This window comes from Bubalus bubalis, chromosome 1, assembly GCF_019923935.1.
Source record: "Bubalus bubalis isolate 160015118507 breed Murrah chromosome 1, NDDB_SH_1, whole genome shotgun sequence".
Taxonomy (NCBI): Eukaryota; Metazoa; Chordata; class Mammalia; order Artiodactyla; family Bovidae; genus Bubalus; species Bubalus bubalis.
In genome coordinates this window covers 104970203-104995886 of record NC_059157.1, presented here as the reverse complement: position 1 = coordinate 104995886, position 25684 = coordinate 104970203, and the positions used below count along the sequence as shown (strand labels likewise).

The 25684-nt window shown below is 37.9% G+C and overlaps 1 protein-coding gene across 22 annotated transcripts in view; it reads left to right on the top strand.

Annotated features, from left to right (window-relative positions):
- ZBTB20 (zinc finger and BTB domain containing 20) overlaps positions 1-25684 on the top strand; it is an 869399-nt gene that overhangs the window by 203195 nt on the left and 640520 nt on the right. For all 22 annotated transcript variants that reach the window (XM_045166105.1, XM_045166753.1, XM_045161993.1 and 19 more), the window contains one exon: positions 20527-20572. The gene's annotated coding sequence lies outside the window, so the exon portion shown is untranslated. The remainder of the gene's footprint in view (positions 1-20526; positions 20573-25684) is intronic.

Below are 25684 nucleotides of genomic sequence, written 5' to 3'. Positions count from 1 at the left end.
TGTTAAGTTTGGCAGGGAGAAAAGCCTGAGAAGAAAGGATACCATGGCTGTAGGCTCACCCATGGTAGAGTGACCCTTGGTGACTCTGAGGAGCAGAAACAAATGGGGCAAAGACAAAATTTCATCAGTCTTTGAATAGGCTGCTGCCATCACTGTGGTAGTGAGACTCACCACTTTTGAAGTCAATTCTCTGGGTTGTGCATTAGATAAATACTCCTTCAGCTTGTATTACAGTGAAACATGACACTAGATCTGAAGAAGAGGTGGATGTCAACACAAACAGTACTACCCCTGGCAAACAAGTTCACCCCAAAACAGCTTGAGAGGAATCTCTTGCCTGTCAGAGATGCGACCCTAATGAAATATGCTTTTTTTTTTTTTTAAACTGGGATGTAAACAATAATAAATTTAAGGGAGATAAAGAAACATCAGGGTCAAATTAGACTTAGGTCAATTCAGTTCAGTTCAGTTCAGTCGCTCAGTCATGTCCAACTCTTTCTTGGCCACCTCATGCGAAGAGTTGACTCATTGGAAAAGATTTAGGTCATGATGTCATCAAGTAGGTAATATATGACATCATGAAAGTAACTTAGCCTTTTGGAATCTCATTTCTTTTTGTATTGCTGTTTTTGTTCAGTCACTCAGTTGTGTCTGACTCTTTGCAACCCCATGGACTGCAGCACTCCAGGCTTCCCTGTCCTTCACCATCTCCTGGAGCTTGCTTAAACTCATGTCTGTTGATTAGGTAATGCCATCCAACCATCTCATCCTCTGTCATCCCCTTCTCCTCCTCTCTTCAATATTTTCCAGCGTCAGGGCCTTTTCTATTGAGTCGGTTCATCTTATTAGGTGGCCAAAGTATTGGAGCTTGTTTCAGCATCAGTCCTTCCAATGATTATTCAGGGTTGATTTCTTTTAGGATTGACTGTTTTGATCTTGCTGTCCAAGGGACTCTAGAGAGTCTTCTCCAAACAACAATTCAAAAGCATCAGTTCTTCAGTGCTCAGCCTTCTTTATAGACTTCTTTTTGTATTGCATGGTATTAATACCTCATCTGATTGTGATTAGATTAAGTTGTAAAATATTTGCTAAGTGCCTAGCCCAAAAGAGGGTGCAATTAAATATTAATTCCCTTTCTCCCAATCTTCCTTTCCCCATCTTGTAAATCAGGATTCGTAGGTAAAACATAATACACCTGATCTTTCTTACTGTTGTAGCTTGTCTCTAGAGAAGCATAATACATGTGGTCCACTGTCAGTACTCATGTGGCCTAAAGGGTTCACTCTATCTCCCTTAGTTCTGTTCACTGCTAAGCAGTGATGAGGGAGACTGTAACTTAATTGCAAGTGCCCAATATGAGGAATGTTTTTCAAATGGAAGGCAAGAGGATTCATTTATACTAAGTGGCTGGACAATCTACTTGGAAGGTATTTGGCATTCATATGGATTTGGGCAAGAAATAAGCTTCATCTGAACTCTGTTGCACTCTTATTCATTTTGTTAAAACTGATATTCAAGAGATTATAGTTATATTCAAGTAAGAATAAGTGAAATTTTCACTACATAATTTATGTTTATAGATTTTTGTGGTTTGTAAATTAAACTTGGAAGCTCTTGGCTAAATTATTTGTCTCTTCATTTCAAAAGAAGGAGTTAAATTCTTATTCTTGCCATTGGTGTGATTATAGGTTAGTTCATTCTTTTTGCCCCTTAAAACAAAATGAAAACCAATGATATTTGATTCAAAATATTTCACAATTGAATAGAATGATTTGGAAAGGATGCAAGTCAGTTGCACATATAAGCTATATAAATAGCCTTTTAGGGGATAGAAAGTTATAAATAGGAACTTGAAGGTAATTTTGTCCTCATCTTCAGGTTTAATTTAGCCTGCCAGAATTTGTAAACTGATAGAAATTGTTACTTGTTCAGATAATTTCTGCTTACATAGCATGTCCATGAGACAGAACACTAGAAAAAAAAATTCCTTCTGCTATTCTTGATATTTCCCCAACTTGGAACATCCTTCTTTCCATAACAGAGTACTCGCTCTGTTGCTTTCCTTTTTCAACTCTCACCTGCACAGAATCCTCCTTGGATCCTGATTTTGGCCCAGAAAGTGAAAGTGAAAGTTGCTCAGTGGTGTCCAACTCTTTTCAACCCCATGAACCATACAGTCCATGGAATTCTCCAGGCCGGAATACTGGAGTGGGTAGCCTTTCCCTTCTCAGGGGATCTTCCCAACACAGGGATTGAACCCAGGTCTCCCACATTGCAGGCAGATTCTTTACCAGCTGAGCCACAAGGGAAGCCCAAGAATACTGGAGTGGGTAGCCTATCCCTTCTCCAGTGGATCTTCTCGACCCAGGAATTGAACCAGGGTCTCCTGCATTGCAGGCAGATTCTTTACCAACTGAGCTATTAGCCCAGAAATTAGATGCTATCATCCAGACAGGAGACAAGCACTTGTTAGGTCTTCAACTGAATGCTTGTCCTATAGGTCCACTGCTCTGCCATGGTTTCTCCAGATTTCTCCAGCAATCCCTCCATCTCTTGCTTCCTGGACTAGCTCTGAATGCCCTGCATGCTGTGTGGTTGGCCTCCTTCTGCACTATGACCCCTGATACCATAATTCCCTATAGGGAATCAAGCCTGAGACACAGGGCTTTCTGTTCCTTCTTAATAGTGTTTACCATTTTCTTCTATGCACCATTATTATTTACATATGTATGCTGCTGCTGCTAAGTCGTTTCAGTTGTGTCCGACTCTGTGCGACGCCATGGACTGAAGCCTGCCAGGCTCCTCCGTCCATGGGATTTTCCAGGCAAAAGAGTACTGGAGTGGGGTGCCATTGCCTTCTCAGTACATATGTATATCTGTATGTATATATTCTTGTGTATATCTCTTCTGGTAGATTACTAACTCTCTAAAGACAAACACAAAACTCTGTCTTACATGTTTGTGTCTAGAAGTGAACAGTACAGCACCTTGTACAAACCAGGTGCTTAATGCATGTGTGCATACATGTTAAGTCGCTTGTGTCTGCCTCTTTGCAAGCCTATGGACCATAGCCCACTAGGCTCCTCTGTCCGTGGGATTCTCCAGGCAAGAATACTGGAGTGGGTTGCCATGCCCTCCTCCAAGGGGATCTTACTGACCCAGGGGTCGAACCCATGCCTTCTCTTGTGTCTCTTGTATTGGCAGGCGGCTTCTTTACCCCTAGCACCACCTGGGAAGCCCCAGGTGTTTAATAAATGCTTACTAATGTTATTTGAATGAATGGAATCCAAGCAGTTATAAATAGCATTGTACTACTTATCTGTTTTTGCTTGTAAATAATAGATAATAATATAATAATAATAGATATAATATATAATATATTATTATAATATATAATAATAGATTATATTATTATTTATATTATGTTAATATAAATAATAGATTATATTATCTATTATTATCTATAATAATAGACAAATTCAGATAATAGATCTAAAGATTTCAGAATCTTAAATAATATGCAGCATCTTTTCTTGAAATTTTTGGTCATTGTCCACTTGTTTAATCTTCAAACTGAAAATTATTTTTAATACATCAATCACAACATTCTCCCAGTCATCTGAAGTACTGATGTAAACTTAAACAAGCTTCTTATCTCTGTATGGTATGACAGCTTCGGGTGTCAGTTGATGATTTACTTGAGGTTGTATGTGAGAGCCTGCATTTTTTCCCCCACTTTTCTTCAAGGGGCTATTTGTCTTTCTTGAAATATTCTCTGTGGGCCTGAAATCTGAGGAATTATCCAAAGTTGTTTTGTAGATATCATGCAAGTCTTCAAATATGAAAATTCCAGAAATAAGGCTATTTAGGGACTTTTTGGAGAAGGAAATGGCAACCCACTCCAGTGTTCTTGCCTGGAGAATCCCAGGGACAGGGGAGCCTGTTGGGCTGCCGTCTATGGGGTCGCACAGAGTCGGACACGACTGATGCGACTTAGAAGCAGCAGCAGCAGCAGGGTCTTTCTTGGTGATCCAGTGGTTAAGACTCCATACTGCCACTGCAGCGGGCATAGGTTCCATCCTTGACTGGGAGTTAAGATTCTGCATGCTTTGCAGCCAACAACAACAACAAATGGAGGCTATTTGTATAGTTGAAGAATGCTACAATTGGAAAGTAGAAAAAAAATCTCTTCTAGCCTGACATTTCACATAGGTAAACTCAAGCCTTGATAGGAAATTTTCCGAAGTCCCACAGCTGCCTAGTAGTGGAACCATATCTTCTGATGGTTGATGGTGGTAGGGGCAGTGCTTTTTGCTGTAGCCTAATAGAATTAGATCCAGAAACATACCAAAGGAGAAAAAGGTTTCTCTTGTAGAGACTATATTCTTGCTGAATTTTAAATAGGATTTTCTTTCCTTACCATCTGATATAGCCATATCCTATAATGCATCAAGATCTGAAACTAGACCTTGTAACGATAGAAATATATGGGCTCTATTGTCAACTATAAAGTGAATTTGCTTTAGCTTCAATTGAAAAAATATTTTGCATTTGAGTGTGTGCTTGTTTTTAATTTATAAAATATAATTTACTTGGGAACTTGATTATTACTAGTTCTTTTTTTTTTTTTAATTTTATTTATTTATTTGGCTGCTCCAGGTCTTAGTTGTAGCATGTGGGATCTAGCTCCCTGACCAGGGATTGAACCTGGGCCCCCTGCACTGAGAGCTCAGAGTCTTAGCCACTGGACCACCAGGGAAGTCCTATTACTAGTTCTTGAGATAGTTTTTCAAGCTTTGAGATATGTTATGGGTTACTGTAAATCTTGGCAAAGAATTTTGGACAAAGATTCTTTTAGTTTCTTTTGTTTTTCCTACTTTGGTTTTGGGATCTGATGAAGGGTGTTGGTCTTGAGACATTTAACTGACATTATTTTTTCCCCACTCTCCAAAGTTTTGAGAAATATTGCTCAAAAGTTTGGGAAGTGGGAAATATATATATATATATATATATATATATATATATACACACACACACACATATGCATATATATATTGACTTACATTTTTAGCTATTTGGTGGTACATTATTTCATTAAATTTGCTTATTATCCACTTTATTTTCCACTTTCTTCATGTGTTAGTGCTTAAGCCTCTTCCAAAAGCAAGTGATGTGTTTCTAGCCCATTGACTTCAAATCTTATCTGTAGTTCTTGGTACCTATTTAGTTCCTTCTATTCCCAGAATGAAGCATAATTCATGAGTTACTTCTGGTGTGGAGAAATAAATCTCTAATCAAACAACCACCTACAAATAACAACCATAAGCTCTGACCAGAAACAAAACCAAAGAAAAACAAAACAAACTACAATGATATTAGCATTTTGGAGAATGAACAATAATAGAAGGAAGCTTTTTAGAAGGGAGTTGAAACTTGTATTAAGCACTTAGCAGAGGGTGGGGTGAGTTTCACATTTTTGTGGCTTTTCTTGAGAGCATCTGCAGTTGTAGTGGCAAAAAAAGAAACTAAACTTCACAAGAGAGCCTGATGCTTTCAGACTGGAGGAATATGGGAAGGGACAGGGATGCCAGAGAGTGAGTGGTAACTTAAGAAAGAGACAGAGATGGGAAAACTCAAATTCCATATTCAAGCTCTGCCTACCACTTTTTGGCTGACCCCGGAACCATACATGCACAGGGAAGACTGAAAGCAATTGGAACAGATCTGAATAGGACAGAGTTTGCAGCTTGAGATTAGCCAAGCTAATGACTGGCTGGAACAAAAACACCAGCTTTCCCTGTTTCTGTATAACTGAATCCAGAATTTTTACCGTTAACATTGACAGTGTCCAAGATACAACCCCAAATTAGTTCAAATACAAAAAACATGGTAAATTGTAATCCTTTCTCAAAGGGAAAGAAAATCAATAGATGAAAATTCTGAAATGACCCAGATATTAAAATTATCAGGAAAGAAATTAAAAGAAGCTGAATTATTAATTATAACAGGTGAATGAAGTAAAAGAAAATATGGTTAATATGAACAAAAAGATAGGAAATATCAGCAGAGAAATTCTAAAATATATATCTGTATTAAAGAATGAAAATTTTAGGACAGAAAAATACATTATCTGAAATAAATTACCGAGTAGGATTAATAGCATAATGGATGTGGCTGAAGGATGTCAGTGAACTTGAGATAGATAAATATAATTCATCCAATCTGAAAAAGAGTAATTAAAAAAAGAATGGAAAGAATAAGCAGAAACTCAGAAGCCTGAAGGAAAATTTTAAAGCATCTACTATATATGCAGTTGAGAATGGGTAGGAAAATTATTTAAGTATTTTAAGAATCAAAGTAAAAGCTTCCTAAAGGTTTTGAAAGACATACATATTCAAGGACTTTACCAAACCCCAGACACAACAAATTTGATGAAAACAATACCTAGGCATATCATAGTAAAATTACTGAAAGCTAAAAATAATATTGCACTCAAAATTATATTTATTGTTATTTAGATATTACAATGTTGCATTTGAATATATTTTTTAAAGATGAGGAAACATTCATCGCAGCACTGTTTATAATAGCCAGGACATGGAAGCAACCTAGATGTCCATCAGCAGATGAATGGATAAGAAAGCTGTGGTACATATACACAATGGAGTATTACTCAGCCATTAAAAAGAATACATTTGAATCAGTTCTAATGAGGTGGATGAAGCTGGAGCCTATTATACAGAGTGAAGTAAGCCAGAAAGAAAAACACCAATACAGTATACTAACGCATATATATGGAATTTAGAAAGATGGTAACAATAACCCTGTGTACGAGACAGCAAAAGAGACACTGATGTATAGAACAGTCTTATGGATTCTGAGAGAGAGGGAGAGGGTGGGAAGATTTGGGAGAATGGCATTGAAACATGTAAAATATCATGTATGAAACGAGTTGCCAGTCCAGGTTCGATGCACGATACTGGATGCTTGGGGCTGGTGCACTGGGATGACCCAGAGGGATGGAATGGGGAGGGAGGAGGGAGGAGGGTTCAGGATGGGGAACACATGTATACCTGTGGCAGATTCATTTTGATATTTGGCAAAACTAATACAATTATGTAAAGTTTAAAAATAAAATAAAATAAAAAAAAATAAAGATGAGGAAACAGTAGAATATAGTCTTTAAGTAAGTGAAAGAGGAGAGTGAAAAATTTGGCTTAAAGCTCAACATTCAGAAAACTAAGATCATGGCATCTGGTCCCATGACTTCATGGGAAATAGATGGGGAAACAGTGGAAACAGTGTCAGACTTTATTTTTGGGGGCTCCAAAATCACTGCAGATGGTGACTGCAGCCATGAAATTAAAAGACGCTTACTCCTTGGAAGGAAAGTTATGACCAACCTAGATAGAATATTCAAAAGCAGAGACATTACTTTGCCAACAAAGGTCTGTCTAGTCAAGGCTATGGTTTTTCCAGTGGTCATGTATGGATGTGAGAGTTGGACTGTGAAGAAAGCTGAGCGCCGAAGAATTGATGCTTTTGAACTGTGGTGTTGGAGAAGACTCTTGAGAGTCCCTTGGACTGCAAAAAGATCCTGCCAGTCCATCCTAAAGGAGATCAGTCCTGGGTGTTCTTTGGAAGGATTGATGCTAAAGCTGAAACTCCAGTACTTTGGCCACCTCATGTGAAGAGTTGACTCATTGGAAAAGACTCTGATGCTGGGAGGGATTGGGGGCAAGAGGAGAAGGGGACGACAGAGGATGAGATGGCTGGATGGCATCAGTGACTCAATGGACGTGAGTTTCAGTGAACTCCAGGAGTTGGTGATGGACAGGGAGGCCTGGCGTGCTGCGATTCATGGGGTCGCAAAGAGTCAGACATGACTGAGTGACTGAACTGAACTGAATAGGCTTTAGTCTCCTAACATCAAGCTTGCCACTTATTAAGTCTATGACCTTGAGACAGTTTCTTTTCTTAGAACACCAATTACTGCCTTTATAAAATGATGATAAAGATGCAAATAACACTACCTTATATGGATGATGTATAGATTAAATTATATATGCAGGACTCTTGGCAAATCACTTAGTGGAGGTTAAATAAATAATAGTTCTTGTTACCTTTCTTTTTTTCCCTAAATGCTCTTTGCTTGGTTGTACTTCTTAATCCTTATTATAGAAAATAATTTTCTGTTCTTATAATGCCTTTTTCTAATTTTGTTATGAATATTTAGTAGTCTTGTATAATAAGTTAAGATGCTTTTTCAGGTTTTGCAGTATAGTTTTTATAACAGACTATACTGGTTTTTGAAGGTTTATTAAGTGTTGCCTTAAAATGTACTTGGACTTGTGTAGGTGCCTGTGTGTGTGTATGTGTGTGTGTGTGCTTATCTAGATTTCTAACTGCTTAGGTAATATTTTAATTTCTAAAAATCTATTCAGGTTTTCTAATTACTCCAAGCTAGTTTCATTTTCAAAGAAAATATCCTTTAAGTTTTAAAATAGCTTTAATAATTGGTTCAAATAAATAGCATAAAGTTGTTCATGTACATGCATGCTCAGTCACTAAGTCATGTCTGATTCCTTGTGACTGTAGCCCACTAGGCTCCTCTGTCCATGGGATTTCCCAGTCAAGAATGCTGGAGTGGGTTGCCATCTCCTCCTCCAGATCTTCCTGACCCAGGGATCAAACCCATATCTCCTAAATCTTCTGAACTTCAGTTGTATCAGGCTCTTTGGGATGCTATGGACTGTAGCATGCCAGGCTCCTCTGTCTATGGGATTCTCCAGGCAAGAATATTGAAGTGGGTTGCCAGGCCCTCCTCCAGGGGATCTTCCCAACCCAGGGATTGAACATGTGTCTTCTGTATCTCTTTGCATTGTCAGGGAGATTCTTTACCATTGAGCCACCTGGGAAGCCCTTGTGAAAGTGTGAAAGTGTTAGTTGCTAAGTCATGTCAGATTCTTTGTGACCCCCTGACTGTAGTTTGCCAGGCTCCTTTCTCCATGGGATTTCCCAGGCAAGAACACGGGAATTGGTAGCCTTTCCCTTCTCCAGGGGATTTTACCAGTGCAGGGATTGAGCCCTGGTCTTCTGCATTGCAGGCAGATTCTTTACCATCTGAGCCACCATGGAATCCCTTATGGATATATAAGGGAAGCCTTTATAGATACATAAATATAAATTTTATATTTTTATATTTATACATTATATATATGTATATATATATACCATTGTATATATTGCTATTCATTCATCTGTCAGTGGACATTTAGGTTGCTTCCATGTCTTCGCTATTATAAATAATGCTGCTATGAACATTGTGGTACATGTATCTTTTTGAATTAGAGCTTTTGTTTTTTCTGGGCATCTGCCCATGAGTGGGATGCTGGATCGTACGGTAGCTCTATTTTTAATTTTTTAAGGAACCCCCATACTGTTCTCCATAGTGACTGCACCAGTTTACATTCCTGCCAACAGTGTATGAGAGGATTTCATGTTCTTCATACCCTCTTCAGCATTTATTATTGGTAGACTTTTTGATGATGGCCATTTTGACTGGAATGTGGTTATATCTCATTGCAGTTTTGATTTTGATATTCTCACTTTTAAAATGACATTTTATTTGACTATATAAACTACGGTACTTATTTTCCCTCAATACTTTGAAGATACTATTCCACTGTTTTCTAGACTCTGTTGTTGCTGGTGAGGTGTTAACTATCGGTTTAGTTGACATATTAAAAAGCAGAGACATTACTTTGCTACAAAGATCCACCTAGTCAATGCTATGGTTTTTCCAGTAGTCATATATGGATGTGAGAGTTGGACCATAAAGAAAGCTGAACACCAAAGAATTGATGCTTTTGAACTGTGGTGTTAAAGAAGACTCTTGAGCGTTCTTTGGACTGCAGAGAGATCCAACCAGTCCATCCTAAAGGAAATCAACCCTGAATATTCATTGGAAGGACTGATACTGAAGCTGAAGTTCCAATACTTTGGCCACATGATGTGAAGAGCCTGATTCATTGAAAAAGACCCTGATCTGAGAAAGAAAGAAGGTAGGAGGAGAAGGGAATGACAGAGGATGAGATGGTTGGATGGCATCACCGACTTGATGGGCATGAGTTTGAGCAAGCTCCAGATGATGGTGAAGGACAGGGAAGCCTGGTGCGCTGAAGTTCATGTGGTCAGATGTGACTGACCGACAACAATGACAACATGAAAAATGAATTTTCAATAAAGTTTTCATAATATTCAGTTTCTTCCAGTGCCACTGTATGATAATCACAAATGCAAAGAAGGGGCCTAACTCTAAATTCTGATGCCCTGTAATTGTACCTAAAGAGCTGGTACACATTTGCCTTTTACAACTCTGCAGGTAGTACACAGAAGAGGATATGCTGTTGCCTTATCATAGTAAATAATAAAGTTCACAGCTATATTTACACAGGTTGAGTTTTCAGCATGTGAATTCCTGTGAAGAATGTTAAATCTCTGCTGCTACTGCTGCTGCTAAGTCGCTTCAGTCGTGTCCGACTCTGTGCGACCCCATAGACGGCAGCCCACCAGGCTCCCCTGTCCCTGGGATTCTCCAGGCAAGAACACTGGAGTGGGTTGCCATTTCCTTCTCCAATCCATGAAAGTGGAAAGTGAAAGTGAAGTCGCTCAGTCGTGTCTGACTCTTAGCGACCCCATGGAGTGCGGCTTACCAGGCTCCTCGGTCCATGGGATTTTCCAGGCAAGAGTACTGGAGTGGGGTGCCATTGCCTTCTCCAGTTAAATCTCTAATAGGTATTTAATATACATTTCAGTTGATTTTTCTACTAACTGTAATGGTAGTAATTATTTTATTTATATGTGGGAAAGGTGTGTCACCTAAGAAAAAGCCAATAGTTTTTTGTCAGGTTTTTCTTTTTTTATGTTAAAATGTCTTTCCATTTCTAATGGCTGTTATGTTCCTACTGCTCTATCTTATGTTTGTTGTTTTTTTTTTAACGTATTGTCCCTCACATCTACTTACTTTTTTCTTGCCTTTAAATCCTTTTTATTTTATTTTTCTCTACCCAAAATGTCCATTCCTGGACTTTTAGTCAAATCATATCTCTATTTTGCTGCAGACATTGGCTGGCCAACACAAAAGAACTAATTTGTAGTAAGCCCGTTCTCCTAAATGCCATGAATTATACCATCAGTTGCTTTCATATATACAGTCTTATTCAATTACCATTAAAAACTCTGCATGTTAGACAAAATCCCCCCCCCCATTTTAAATAAGATGAAACTGAGTATTTAGGTAGATTATGTAAGTTCTCTAGGATATACACGTAGTAAGCTGGAATTCAAATCCTAAACTTCTTATTGGAAGTGGTTGCTGTTCTCATTATAACTCCATTGCATCTCCTAGATATTGTACCTCCAGTCTACCTAGTATTACTTTTGAAGTTTGCCATTGATTGAACAGAATTTATAATAAAAGAGTGCCTATAGCTTCAAGTCTTCCATGTGGCAGATAGACTTGGAATGTAGAGAAAACAACAGTAGGGGTAGCTGTTACCTATCTAATTTTACAGTCTCTCTTGATTGAAAACTGCTGCTCCAAACCTTATATTTACACATCTGACCAATATTTATTGAGTGTTTTATTGTGTGTCAGGCACTAAACCAGACCCTGGGTATAGAGTGCTGAGCAAAATAATGTGGCCTCTATGGCATGTACAACCTAGCGAGGGAGAGGGAATTCTCCAGGCAAGAAAACTGGAGTGGGTTGCCATGCCTTCCTCCAGAGGATCTTCCCAACCCAGGTATTGAACCCAGGTCTCCTGCATTGCAGATGGATTTGTTAACCATCTGAGCCACCCAGGGAAGCCCAAGAATAGTGGAGTGTATAGCCTATCCCTTCTCCAGGGGATCTTCTGGACCCAGGAATCAAAAAAAGGTCTTCTGCATTGCAGGTGGATTCTTTACCATCTATTAAACCAGTAACCGCATGGATAATTCAAATTGCAATGGATTCCAGAAAGAATAAAATAATGGTTGGGTCTGTCTCAGGAACAGTAGTCAGATCCAGTCTCTCTGAGACTGAGGAGAAGTACACAATTGGTTAGGAACTGCAGAACTCTTTCAGGGACCTGTGTGTGTCAAAGTCTACCATACCAGCTATCTGCTGAAGAGGGAGATAAGAATCAACCTGTCCACCTTGGGATCAAACCAACCAGGCTTTGTAATCTGTTATTAAATTTGAGACTCAGATTCTGATAATTTAGTTTTGTACTGATTAAGAGGAAAAATAGGAAGGAAGAGTCAAATAAAGAAGCTGCAAGATCAGGCCTTTAAAGATTGAAAAATGTTTTGTTTAGAGATGTAGCTCTTTAATTTTTCAATGCATTGTGAATTATTTAATCATTAGGAATAGATGTGACACAATTCATTCGGTATTCCTATACCCAATATTTAACCCAAATACCGAATATTTAACCCATATGTGTATTAGTCACTCAGTCATGTCCAACTCTTTGTGAACTCATGGACTGTAGCCCGCCAGGCTCCTCTGTCCACAGAATTCTCCAGGCAAGAATACTAGAATGGGTAGCCATTCCCTTCTCCAGGGATCATCCTGACCCAGGGACTCAACTCAGGTCTCCTGCATTGCAGGTAGATTCTTTATGGTTTGAGCCACAAGGGAAACCCCATTTAACCCATGCTGCTGCTGCTGCTAAGTCGCTTCAGTCGTGTCCGACTCTGTGCGACCCCATAGACGGCAGCCCACCAGGCTCCCCCGTCCCTGGGATTCTCCAGGCAAGAACACTGGAGTGGGTTGCCATTTCCTTCTCCAATGCATGAAAGTGAAAAGTGAAAGTGAAGTCACTCAGTCGTGTCCAACTCTAGTGACCCCATGGACTACAGCCTACCAGGCTCCTCCATCCATTTAACCCATACCTACTATTAATTCATTCGGTTATGTACTAGGAACTAATGACATAATGGTGAATAAGACAAAGCCTTTGTTTCCCATTTTTACAGTCTTATGTGAAAGACAATTACAATGCTGTGTGATGATTATTATGACAATATTAAACACAGGACATCAGATTCTCGAGGAGATAACACCTAAATTAAGACCCAGGAATGTGTACAAGGTGGTCAGTAGAATTTTCACATTCCATAAAAATAAATCTTTTCCATAATCATAGCTTCAAGTTGAGAATATTTTGAAAATATTATTTTTAACATTTTTCTAAGCTTTAATTTTGTTAATTTTCTTTACTAACACTTAAACTTTAATGTACAAAGTTAAGTTTTAAAAGTCATCTATTAAAAAACTATTTTCTAGTTAATAAACTCTGAAGTGTGACTTACAGGATAGAATTATTAATATTTAGTATATTGTGGATCAGGGTTCTATGGAGAGTCCAAATTCATCATGTTTATACATAAAATGTGATATTAAATTGTTTCATTTTAAGTAGTAGCCAGTAATAATAGAAATTTTACATACAGAATTATTTTGTAAGCTTAGCTTTTAATACACTCTATAGCTTTATTAGAGCAAGTGTGACCTTAAGTCTAGACAGACCAACTATGCCTTTGGATTAACGGGTGTTTATCATATGATTTCCTTTTCCTTCCTTATTGCCTTTTATCTGTTTCCCGTTCACAGAGCTGATAAGTAGATAACTTTTGCTTCTCTTTATTCCCCTTTCTGATAGGGCTAAATCTAACTTAGTAATTTATAAAAATAAGCATAACTAACAAGTTTTTCAAATCTGCTTTTAAAATTATATTCCTCTTAATCTTCATAAACTTTGAGTTCAGGTAAACTCCAGAATTCAGGACACCTCAATGTAAAATAATAAGCTGGCTTTATTGATTATTAAAATCTATATTTTATAATATAATAATGATTGAGCACCCAGATCAATTGTAGGTCTGGAAGAAGTAAATACATATTAAATAAAATAAAAGTATTTTAGATTAGATAGTATCTTTTCTTAAAATAAGCCAAATTTAAAATGTAAACTACTAAATATTCCTAAGAATGTTCATTCAGCCATAGGGGAAATATTTTTTAGTTTAAATTTAGGCTCAGAGTTCTTTTATGGAGCCATTGCTCCTGCAGACCCAGCTGAGACTCTTTTCAGTGCCTTAAGTGAATTGCTGTTGTTGTTCAGTTGCTAAGTCTTGTCAGACTCTTTGCGACTCCATGAACTGTATCACACCAGGCTTCCGTGTCCTTCACTATCTCCTGGAGTTTGCCTAAACTCAAGTCCATTGAGTCAGTGATGCTATCCAACCATCTCATCCTCTGTCACTCCCTTCTCCTCCTGCCCTCAGTCTTACCCAGCATCAGGTTCTTTCCCAATGAGTCGGTTCTTCATATCAGGTAGCCAAAGTATTGGAGCTTCAGCTTCAGCGTCAGTCCTTCCAATGAATATTCAGTGTTGATTTCCTTTAGGATTGACTGATTTGATCTCCTTTTAGGCCAAGGAACTCTCAAGAGTCTTCTCCAGCACCACAATAAGTGAATTAGGTATTCAATTTATTAATGGCTCAAGAGGTAACATTAAACACCCCCTCTTCCATCACTAGCCAGGCCCATCCAGTATGAAGGGAAGATAAACTTTTAGTCAACACAGCACAAAGTCAGACCTATTCAGTTCCCACTGGGGAACACAGCTATGCCAACCTAGAAGTAGAAAGAACTTAAAAAATAAATCCTCTATAGTATATCTCCATCAGGAATGGTACTGATAGTAACTTCACCCTCATAAAACCCAAACAATTCTAGGGATTATGTAAACTGCAATAGATTCTAAAGGTACTGTGTAACAATTCTTTGTGCTGTCCTCCAGATCAAATCAGAAGGTCTAGAACCTCAGTATGTATTAATTTGTGTATTTTAAGCCCTGAAAGCAAAGCCAATTGTAATATTTTTTTACTTCTATTTGCAAAACCTTGTGCTATATGTGAACTCAGGTCATTTGAAGAGTCTCTTTAGAATACCTTAAAAAGTGATACTGTTCATGTGTGATTTTTAGGGAGCCTACAACACCTGGTCCTGATTCCAGCTGAATAATTGTTTACCTTTGCCCTTATAGTTCCATTTCCTGATTGTTTCAGTTAAGTGTAGACAGTGGTCCTTCATTTTTCATTCAGAAAAATGGGCACATATTACTACCTTCCTCTTGTGTAATAGAATTGGTGCTTTAAAATGCTGGTTAGAGTTGCACATTGTAGCTATTAATATTGTTCAAGTGTTTACTGGTTCAGAAATGTTCTGTGAACATCCAGCATATGACTGGCTCCTAGATGAGCTGTAGAATAGAAAGTGATATATTGAGCATGCTATCTTTCTAACTCCTTACTCCTTCTTTAGCTTAAAGGTACAAACATCCTCTCCTTTCCTCATACAATTAGGACAATACTAATATCTTCTGTTCAGAGAAGGCAATGGCACCCTACTCCAGTATTTTTGCCTAGAAAATCCCATGGACGGAGGAGCCTGGTAGGCTGCAGTCCATGGGGTCGCTAGAGTCGGACATGACTGAGCGACTTCACTTTCACTTTCATGCAATGGAGAAGGAAATGGCAACCCACTCCAGTTGTCTTGCCTGGAGAATCCCAGGGACGGGAAGCCTGGTGGGCTGCCGTCTATGGGGTCGCACAGAGTCGGACATGACTAAAGTGACGCAGCAGCAGCAATAGCTTCTGTTCAGCAACGTTTACTTTCATACTGTGCTAGTTCTTTTCCATGCCTATCACATATAATATGTGCTTAGTCACTCAGTCATGTCCAACTCTTTGAGAGCCCATGGACTGTAGCCCACCAGGCTCCTTTGTCCATGGGGATTCTCCAGGCAAGAAAACTGGAGTGGGTTGCCATGCCCTCCTCCAGGGGATCTTCCCAACCCAGGCATTTAACCCAGGTCTCCCGCATTTCAGATGGATTCATTACCATCTGAGTCACCCAGGGAAGCCCAAGAATAGTGGTTGGGTAGCCTATCCCTTCTACAGGGGATCTTCTGGACCCAGGAATTGAAACAGGGTCTTCTGCATTGCAGGTGGATTCTTTACCAGCTGAGCTTCCAGGGATGCATAGGCACAAACAATCTTATAGGTTAGGTAACATGATCATCATTTTTGTTGTTGTTTAGGCACTAAGTCATGTCCGACTCTTTTTGCGACCCCATGGGTTGTAGCATGCCAGATTCCCCTGTCTATGGGATTTCCCAGGCAAGAATACTGGAGTGGGAACTCCTGAATACGAAATACTGAAGTGGCAACTTCCTTCTCCAGTGGATCTTCCCGACCCAGGGATTGAACTCACATCTCCTGCAATGGCAGGTGTATTCTTTACCACTGCACCATCAGGAGAGCCTGATCATCATTTTACAGACAGGGAAAATGTAACTCATTTAAGATCATACAATTGAAAAGAGGGATCTAGAACTCAGTTCTAGGTTTCTCTGGTAGCAAAAGCTAATCAGCTATCCACCATCCTGCCTCATATAACTCTGCTGTTTTCCCAGACCCACAGGTCATTGATCCCATAAATAGCTTCTCTTACTGCGTGGCACAGCTTCACACAGACTGACCCCATTGACTGAACCTGAGGGCCATCATGTGGCACTAGCTTCATAGAGGCAAATGCCCACTATGGTTACAGGTCACAAGGATACTGTGTGCTGCATTCTTTTATCTGCGCAACCAAGTGCTTCACATCCCTCACCACCACCCGCCTTGGTTATCAGGGATTCCCTCAGCACTGGTCTGTCCAGCCTTACCTTCTTTCCTGGAGATGATTGTACAGCATTGTCTTTGGCAAAGTTAGAAAGTAACTCACTTATTTACTTTGGGTGACAATAAATAACTATATCTTGTTAATAATTGTGCATATGTTTTATGTAGCTTTAGGTAATCAGAGACAGTCTTACACATCTGGTATCTGAGATTGAATCAATTTTTTTTCATACTGGTCTCCTAATATATAATTCTATTAACAAAAAGTAGACTACATAAGGATAAAAAATACATCAGATCAGATCTGTCGCTCAGTCATGTCCGACTCTTTGCGACCCCATGAATCGCAGTACGCCAGGCCTCCCTGTCCATCACCAACTCCCGGAGTTCACTGAGACTCACGTCCCTCGAGTCAGTGATGCCATCCAGCCATCTCATCCTCTGTCGTCCCCTTCTCCTCTTGCCCCCAATCCCTCCCAGTATCAGAGTCTTTTCCAATGAGTCAGCTCTTCGCATGAGGTGGCCAAGGTACTGGAGTTTCAGCTTTAGCATCATTCCTTCCAAAGAAATCCCAGGGCTGATCTCCTTCAGAATGGACTGATTGGATCTCCGTGCAGTCCAAGGGACTCTCAAGAGTCTTCTCCAACACCACAGTTCAAAAGCATCAATTCTTTGGCGCTCAGCCTTCTTCACAGTCCAACTCTCACATCCATACCATAGCCTTGACTAGATGAACCTTTGTTGGCAAAGTAATGTCTCTGCTTTTCAATATGCTATCTAGGTTGGTCATAACTTTCCTTCCAAGGAGTAAGCGTCTTTTAATTTCATGGCTGCAGTCACCATCTGTAGTGATTTTGGAGCCCAGAAAAATAAAGTCTGATACTGTTTCCACTGTTTCCCCATCTATTTCCCATGAAGTGATGGGACCGTATGCCATGATCTTCATTTTCTGAATGTTGAGCTTTAAGCCAACTTTTTCACTCTCTGCTTTCACTTTCATCAAGAGGCTTTTGAGTCCTCTTCACTTTCTGCCATAAGGGTGGTATCATCTGCATATCTGAGGTTATTGATATTTCTCCCAGCAATCTTGATTCCAGCTTGTGTTTCTTCCAGTCCAGCGTTTCTTATAGTAATTTACTAGGGCGTTTTATAAGTGATACACATTCATGTACTTAAGACTTTTTGAGTGTTATGTAAATATCAGTTTTTGCTCAATAATACAAAAAAGTCAACCTGATATGTTTTCTCAAAGTGTGCCAGATCTGTCACAAATTCCTTAAACCGTATGTATTGTGTTTATGTCTTTATCTGAGCTGTAGTAAATATTTTAAATTTTGTTTTGTTTTTTGTTGTTTTTTTAAGACTATTATTTTGGATCAGTTTTGGATTCACAGTAAAATTAATAGAAATGCATTAATTTTTAAATATAAATTTATTTATTTTAATTGGAGGCTAATTACTTTACAATATTGTATTGGTTGTGCCATACATCAACATGAATCCGCCACGGGTGTGCTCGTGTTCCCCATCCTGATCCTTCCCACCTCCCTCCCTGTACCATCCGTCTGGGTCATCCCAGGGCACCAGCCCCGAGAATCCTGTATCATGCATCGAACCTGGAAATAGAACTGCCATACGACCCAGCAATCCCACTGCTGGGCATACACACCGAGGAAACCAGAATTGAAAGAGACATGTGTACCCCAATGTTCATCGCAGCACTGTTTATAATAGCCAGAACATGGAAGCAACCTACATGTCCATCAGCAGACGAATGGATAAGAAAGCTGTGGTACATACACACAATGGAGTATTACTCAGCCATTAAAAAGAATACATTTCAATCAGTTCTAATGAGGTGGATGACACTGGAGCCTCTTATACAGAGTGAAGTAAGCCAGAAAGAAAAACACCAGTACAGTATACTAATGCATATATATGGAATTTAGAAAGATGGTAACGATAACCCTGTATGAGAAACAGCAAAAGAAATGCATTAATTTTAAAAGTCCTTTTAAATTGTTAGCTCTATGAGGTGTTTTCTAATTTATCTTTTAAAATATAATGAACAGTACTTTGCATGCAATAGATGCTCACTAAATATTGTTGACTTATTAAATAAATTAGTTTGTAATAGGTTGAACAGATTTGCAGTCCTAAATTGTTCTTGCTATCATTTCACTCTGCATAATTAAGAAAGTTTTACTAAGATGATTAAAAAATGTGTTATCAAATTACTGGTTTATATTCTACAGCAATGGGATAAAAGAGACCCTGGTTGTACCCCTATGAGGAACCAGGGAGGATGTGTTTTTCACTGTAGGTATTCTTAGTGGATTTCATGTGTGACTGAGTTAATTTATTTCACATATGAAGGTTAGATTTATCATTTCCATATGGCCCTCTAAAACTTTTTTCCTTTACCCTTCTCTGACAACTAGTGTTTTTCTTATTATAAAAGTAATGTTTATTGTAGTGATTAACTATGTATGAAAGTAAAAAGAAAAAATTAAAATCATGCATAATCTTATTATCCAAATATAATCATTTAATTTTTCGTGTTCTTATTTTTTCTCTCAGCCACACAAATTCTATTATGTCCATACAATTGGTACTCTGTATGTTTATAACATACTTTAGAACCACAAACTACCCTGCAGATAGTTTCAAAATATTTCTTTATATGGATGTGCTATACTTTATTTTTCTACTGTTGAAAATTTAGCTTAGCTAGGTTAGTTTTAGTTTTTTGCTAACATAAATCTCTGTTGATGTTCAGTTATGTAAGGTAGAGTTTTAGAATTAAAATTACTGTAGAATTAGAGATTCTGAATTTTAAATTCTTAATCATATTACTCAATAGTTTTCCAGAAAAATTTTAGCAATTCATACTCCCCTCAGAAGTGTATGAAGAGGTGCTTCACTGCCATCATAAAAATTGATTATTTTTTTTCACACTTTTAAGCAAGTTTTATCAACTAAACTTAATGACTTTAATATGTTCCTATCATCAACTATGTTCAGAGGTATAGAGATTAAATATTTTAGTTTGCTTTCAGAGAGATTATGAAATATGTTTAAGGGTCACAGTAGTTCAGAGGCTGCATTTTGCAATACAGTTTCCACCTTCATGCAAATATTTTTTGGGTCTAATTGTAAACTCTGCATACTTTTTTTAAGCTGGACTTCTTTCCGATACCTACTTCGATGGCAGTTTTCTTACTGTGTTGCACTGAGGCATCATATCTAATGTGGCTTTAGCATTTCCTCTTATAGAAATCTCATTTCTATTTGCTGTTGCAACTTGAAGTTAATGAGCATAGAGCTTATTTTTATTTATTTATGCATTTCTGTGGACTGCTCTACAAAAGCACCTTTCTTCCTCACCAGTCCAAACTGAGCGTTGATGAATCTGAGTAGCAGTCATATTTGTATTAGGAAGGCAATAGTCATGGAACAATACCAAAGAAAAAAATCAATTTTAAGTGTTTGTTTCATCCTCTGGTAAAAATATTTTCATTTCAGAGACCATGGTGAGTCTTAGTCCCTTGCTGGTACTTGTTTTTGATCACACTGTTCCAGGAAGCTGTGTGTGCATATACTCACACGTATGAATTTAAGGGGAACTGAAATATCCTATGGGGAAAATTCAGATATAAAATAGCACACTTGTTTAAGGACTACAATCTTTTCTACTACTCTGCAGAAATTGTCTCAGCATAAATACTGGCTCCACTTCGAAAATTATTTTTTCTTACAAAATATATTTGTTTTACATTTCAGAGTACCTGATAAATTGCAAGTCTGTCTGTGCCCCATAGCTGCACAGGTATGTATGTGAATTACCTATAGTTATGTTAATCTACATATTAGCTGGTAAGTGATTACATTTGGGGGCATTAAAATTGCTTAAGATTTCATAATGTGAAAATGTTAATTTTTGAGTACCTTCAAATATTGGCAAGCATCAAAGGATATTACATTTTATACATACCTTGCATTTCACTCTATTGTAAGAATCAAATAAACATTTCTAAGATTTGATGAAGCAGAATAATTTCAGTTACACAGCATTCATCTAATGGAAAGATTAGAAACTGTTTTATGGAACTGTTCTATTAAAGCAGCTCCTGATGTGGGATCAGAGACTATTACAAAACTACTGTTTTTGACACTATTGTTTTATGTTAAAACTTTTTTTGTGTCACTTTTGAGTTTATTTTCTGTGGTGGCTGCTTTAGGTAAGGAGTAGTTGCAGATGTACTTCCTGTCTGCTGCACTGTCTCAAGCACTAGAGTAATGGGAAGAAAAATGTTTGCACCTGTTTGAAAACCTCAACTGTGTGGTGGTGTGGTTTCTGGGCAACAGGCAGGAATTCTCAAAAGCTTGGTTGCACCTGCTCAATTGTTGTTTGCAGCTGTGTCATATGATTGAGTGCACAGAGAAGCTTGTTAGCAGTTTGCTTGTGCTGTTACATATTTTGTGTCCTCCAAGTTTGAAAGATTCTTGCTTGATAGAGTCCTTGAGCTATTACATTGGTTTATTATAAAACTCATTGATTCTAGTTCCCAAATATTTTATCCAAATTCTTTGTTCTCAGTCTCAAATATTTTCTTAGCAACTGTTGACTGCCCTAGATAATGTGTATGCTAAGTTCTCCAAAGAATACCTGGGGAGAGTGGATCTCTCAAGATAACTGGGTTGATAATAATTTTTGTCCTCATAGAGACATTTTCTGTTTGGCTCAGTTTCACTATGTTGGCAACCCCACTATGTGAGGCTGGATGTAGTTATTGATCCATTTAGCTGAACAGATTTGAAAGCATTTGGCTATTAGTGGACACATGGGGCATATTCAGAAAATTTAAGTGATATTAAGAACATTCAAGATGATTTCTTGATTTGTGCATGTGTCTCCATTGCAGCTGAGTGGAAGTGAGAGAGAAAATAAGGAAAAATTAGATAATTATCTTTGAAAAGGAACTAAAATCCAGATGTAAAATTTAAGACTGGAATATCATCCTTTAGTTTTATCAAATCCTGAAATTGAAAGTGAAAGTCGCTCAGTCGTGTCCAACTCTTTGCAACCGCATGGACTATGCAGTCCATGGAATTCTCCAGGCCAGAATACTGGAGTGGGTAGCCTTTCTCTTCTCCAGGGATCTTCCCAACCCAGGGATCGAAGCCAGGTCTCTCACATTGCAGGTAGATTCTTTACCAGCTGAGCCACAAAAGAAATCCTTTATCAAATCCTAGTCACTTGATGTTTTTTCCTAAGCATTTCTGTTAGTGATGTTTCTTTTAGGAAACAGCTCTACAAGGTTTCTGACAAGTATCTATATTTTTAACATAGACAAGCTATTGTGAACTATATCCTGTACTAGTTAGCTAAAGTTCTATAAATATATAAAAAGAGGCAACTCAATATACAAAGCATTTAATTAAATAATTTATTTGGTAGTACCAAATTCCTGATATTGAAAACTTATTCAAATAACTTGCATTAGTCTTTTTAAAAATGCTTACGAGTTTCTATTGGTATTTCATAACATAAAATCTTAGAGCTTGTGTATCTTCTCCTTTTATTGACCTGTTTAAATCTGTTTTTTTTTTTTAACTACCATAATATGAATTTAATTGACCTCTTTGGGAGTAAGACACATAGGTACTGAGCTAAGTTTATGGTTTTCCACAGTCTCTTAATACAATGCCTTGTACATACTAGGTGGTAAGTAAATGTTGAATGAATGCATGTATAAATAAAACATTTCTGAAAGAACAGAGGCCTAGAAACTTGTTATTTGCTTTATATTTTGGATGGTCTTCATGTACTTCCTTTAGCTGTCACACTGCAGATGAGATGGAGATGAGACTACTGATAAATTCTTTCCTTAAAATGAGAAATGAATATATAAGAATTGATACTCAACACAGTCAAGAATTGCCATAACACTATTTGCAATATACTTTGCATTCATTGTGCTGACTATGAGAAGTCTTTACATTATCCCTCTTTTACACAGAATGCTGAGGTATTCAATGACTAAGTCACTAATCACCTTGAAAATGTTTTCAGCATAGATGTAAATAAAATTCTGTGTTGTGTGAGCAATGCTATGGCTTTCCTAAGCAATCATTTTCTCTCCCAAACCCTCCTACCCCGACCCTATCACTATCTCACTGAAAACACAAACTATGCAGGCTTTCTTGGGATCAGGTAGATCAGATCACATTTAAAAATTTGTGTTTTCCTAAGCATAAGTAATGGGCCCTGTATTTACTGTACACATGTTTATAATTAAGGTTTCTGTTATTCACTGAATTATAATTGTAAATAAATGAAGAAAAAGCCAAGTAGAAGTAGAGTCAAAGTAGTGTTTGTCATGACCTGCTTTAGTTAACACCCCTCTAAAGTTCCATTATGTATGGCACGAGGCAGTCATATAACAATGGCAGAAGTAGCAAAGTGATCCCTTTATCTGCATCAAAACATCTTTCTTAGGCATCTCAAATTCTGGTTGATGATATTCATGTGTACTATTAGGTTTGAAAGTACACAAGCTGTTTCCTCTGGGAACAGCTTTTCCTTCATCTTAGTTTATACCAGTGGCTGAGAAACCAATATCAGGGACATTATTTTTTTCCAGAAACTTAATGTGGTAGACTCAACTATATTCTTTTGTTAGACTAATATTAGAATTGAGAGAGAACCAAAACTATGTATTAGCTAGAATACTAAACCAGATGATAGCAGATGCTTCAGTGACCTGTACTAGGAATTACAATTTGGAATACTCAGGAGGGAGAGATCACTAAACCCTAGGATTCCTGAGCATAACTGTAGATTTCCCCGTGATTTCAGGGTTAAAGAAAGAAAAGGTTAAAGGAAGAAATATTTATTGAGGACATAGCATGTCTAGATATAATCTCTTTCTCTCTCCCCTTCCTTTTCTCCCTCATTTCCTTCCTTTCTTTTATTCCACACAATAATTGAATACGTACCATTTGTTAGACACTGAGTTAGGCTAAGTAGATAAAACAGTGTCCTTGCTCTCAAAGAGCATACAGAGATATGTCAACAGAGCTCCTTTTGTCTTCACCACTTATTAGTATAGACCCAGTCAAGTTAACCTAATTTTTTATTTGTTTGTTTGCTTTGTTAGTCCTTTGGAAAATTGGAAAAATAGTAGTATCTACATTATATATTGCTGTGTTGAGTTAGATATAACAACACATGTAAAATTCTTAGTTCAGTGGTTGATATATAGCAAATGCTGTTAATAAATCTTAGCCCAACTACTATTATTTCCAACACTATCCCCACCACTATTACAACTTAGATGCTGAAGGAAGATCACCTACTTGCCTGAGAGCAAGTATCTTGGTCTGGACATTGTCACATTGATTGTTCTAAAAGTTCTATCTAATTACCTCTAATTTCTTTTAGAAGAAATTCTAAAAATCACATAGGGTTAGAACTTGAAGGGATCTTAATAGTTATCTATTTAATATCTTTGTTTTATCCATGATGAGAAAATAAGCTCAGAAAAGTTCATGTACTTGTCAGGGTTACACAGTATAGTGGGTAGTTCAGTTCAGTTGCTCAGTCATGTCCGACTCTTTGCGACCCCATGGACTGCAGCACACCAGGCTTCCCTGTCCATCACCAACCCCTAGAGCTTGCTCAAACTCATGTCCATTGAATCCATGATGCCATCCAACCATCTCATCCTCTGTCGACTCCTTCTCCTCCTGCCTTCAATCTTTTCCAACATCAAGGTCTTTTCCAGTGAGTCAGCTCTTCTCATCAGGTGGCCAAAGTATTGAAGTTTCAGCTTCAGCATCAGTCCTTCCAATGAATTTTCAGGGTTGATTTACTTTAGGATTGACTGGTTTGATCTCCTTGCAGTGCAAGAGACTCTAAAGAGTCTTCTCTAACACCACAGTTCAAAAGCATCAGTTCTTTGGCGCTCAGCTTTCTTTATGGTCCAACTCTCACATTAGAACATAACTAAAATATCATGTATGAAACGAGTTGCCAGTCCAGGTTCAATGCACTATACTGGATGCTTGGGGCTGGTGCACTGGGACGACCCAGAGGGATGGAATGGGGAGGGAGGAGGGAGGAGGGTTCAGGATGGGGAACACATGTATACCTGTGGCGGATTCATTTTGATATTTGGCAAAACTAATACAATTATGTAAAGTTTAAAAATAAAATAAAATTAAAAAAAAAAAGAACATAACTACTGGAAAAACCATAGCTTTGACTAGATGGAACTTTGTTGGCAAAGTAGTGTCTCTGACTTTAATATGCTGTCTAGGTTGGTCATAGCTTTTCATCCAAGAAGTGAAACCTAACTCAAGGAGTGTATACCAATACAGAGTGACTTTTATATTCGAGAGAAATGTTTATATATAGATACGTTGTGTTAGTTGCTCAGGAGCATCCGACTCTTTGTGACCCATTAGATTGTAGCTCGCCAGACTCCTCTGTCCATGGAATTGTCCAGGCAAGAATAATACTGGAGTGGGTAGCCATTCCTTTCTCTAGGGAAATCTTCCCAACCCAGGGAGATATATATATATATATATATATGTATTTGTATATATTTATATATATTTTTATGTATATTATATTAATATTATATATATATTTGATAATTCTTTCAACAATCTGTTAGGTAAATGCTGTTTTGCCCATTTTACAGGTGGGGAAAAAAAAACCTTATACACAGAAAGAATAAGCAATTTGTCCAAGATCATACTGCCAGTAAATGTTAAATGGTAGTACTTGAACCCAAAATTCAGTCCTGCCTTTTAAATGTATCAGTTTCCTAACAATTCAGTCAAAAGCCCCCAGAATACTCTGAGCATTTAAGGGATTTTTTTTTTCTGTCATTAAGGATTGTGCCAAAGGACATTTTATCCATCAAAAATG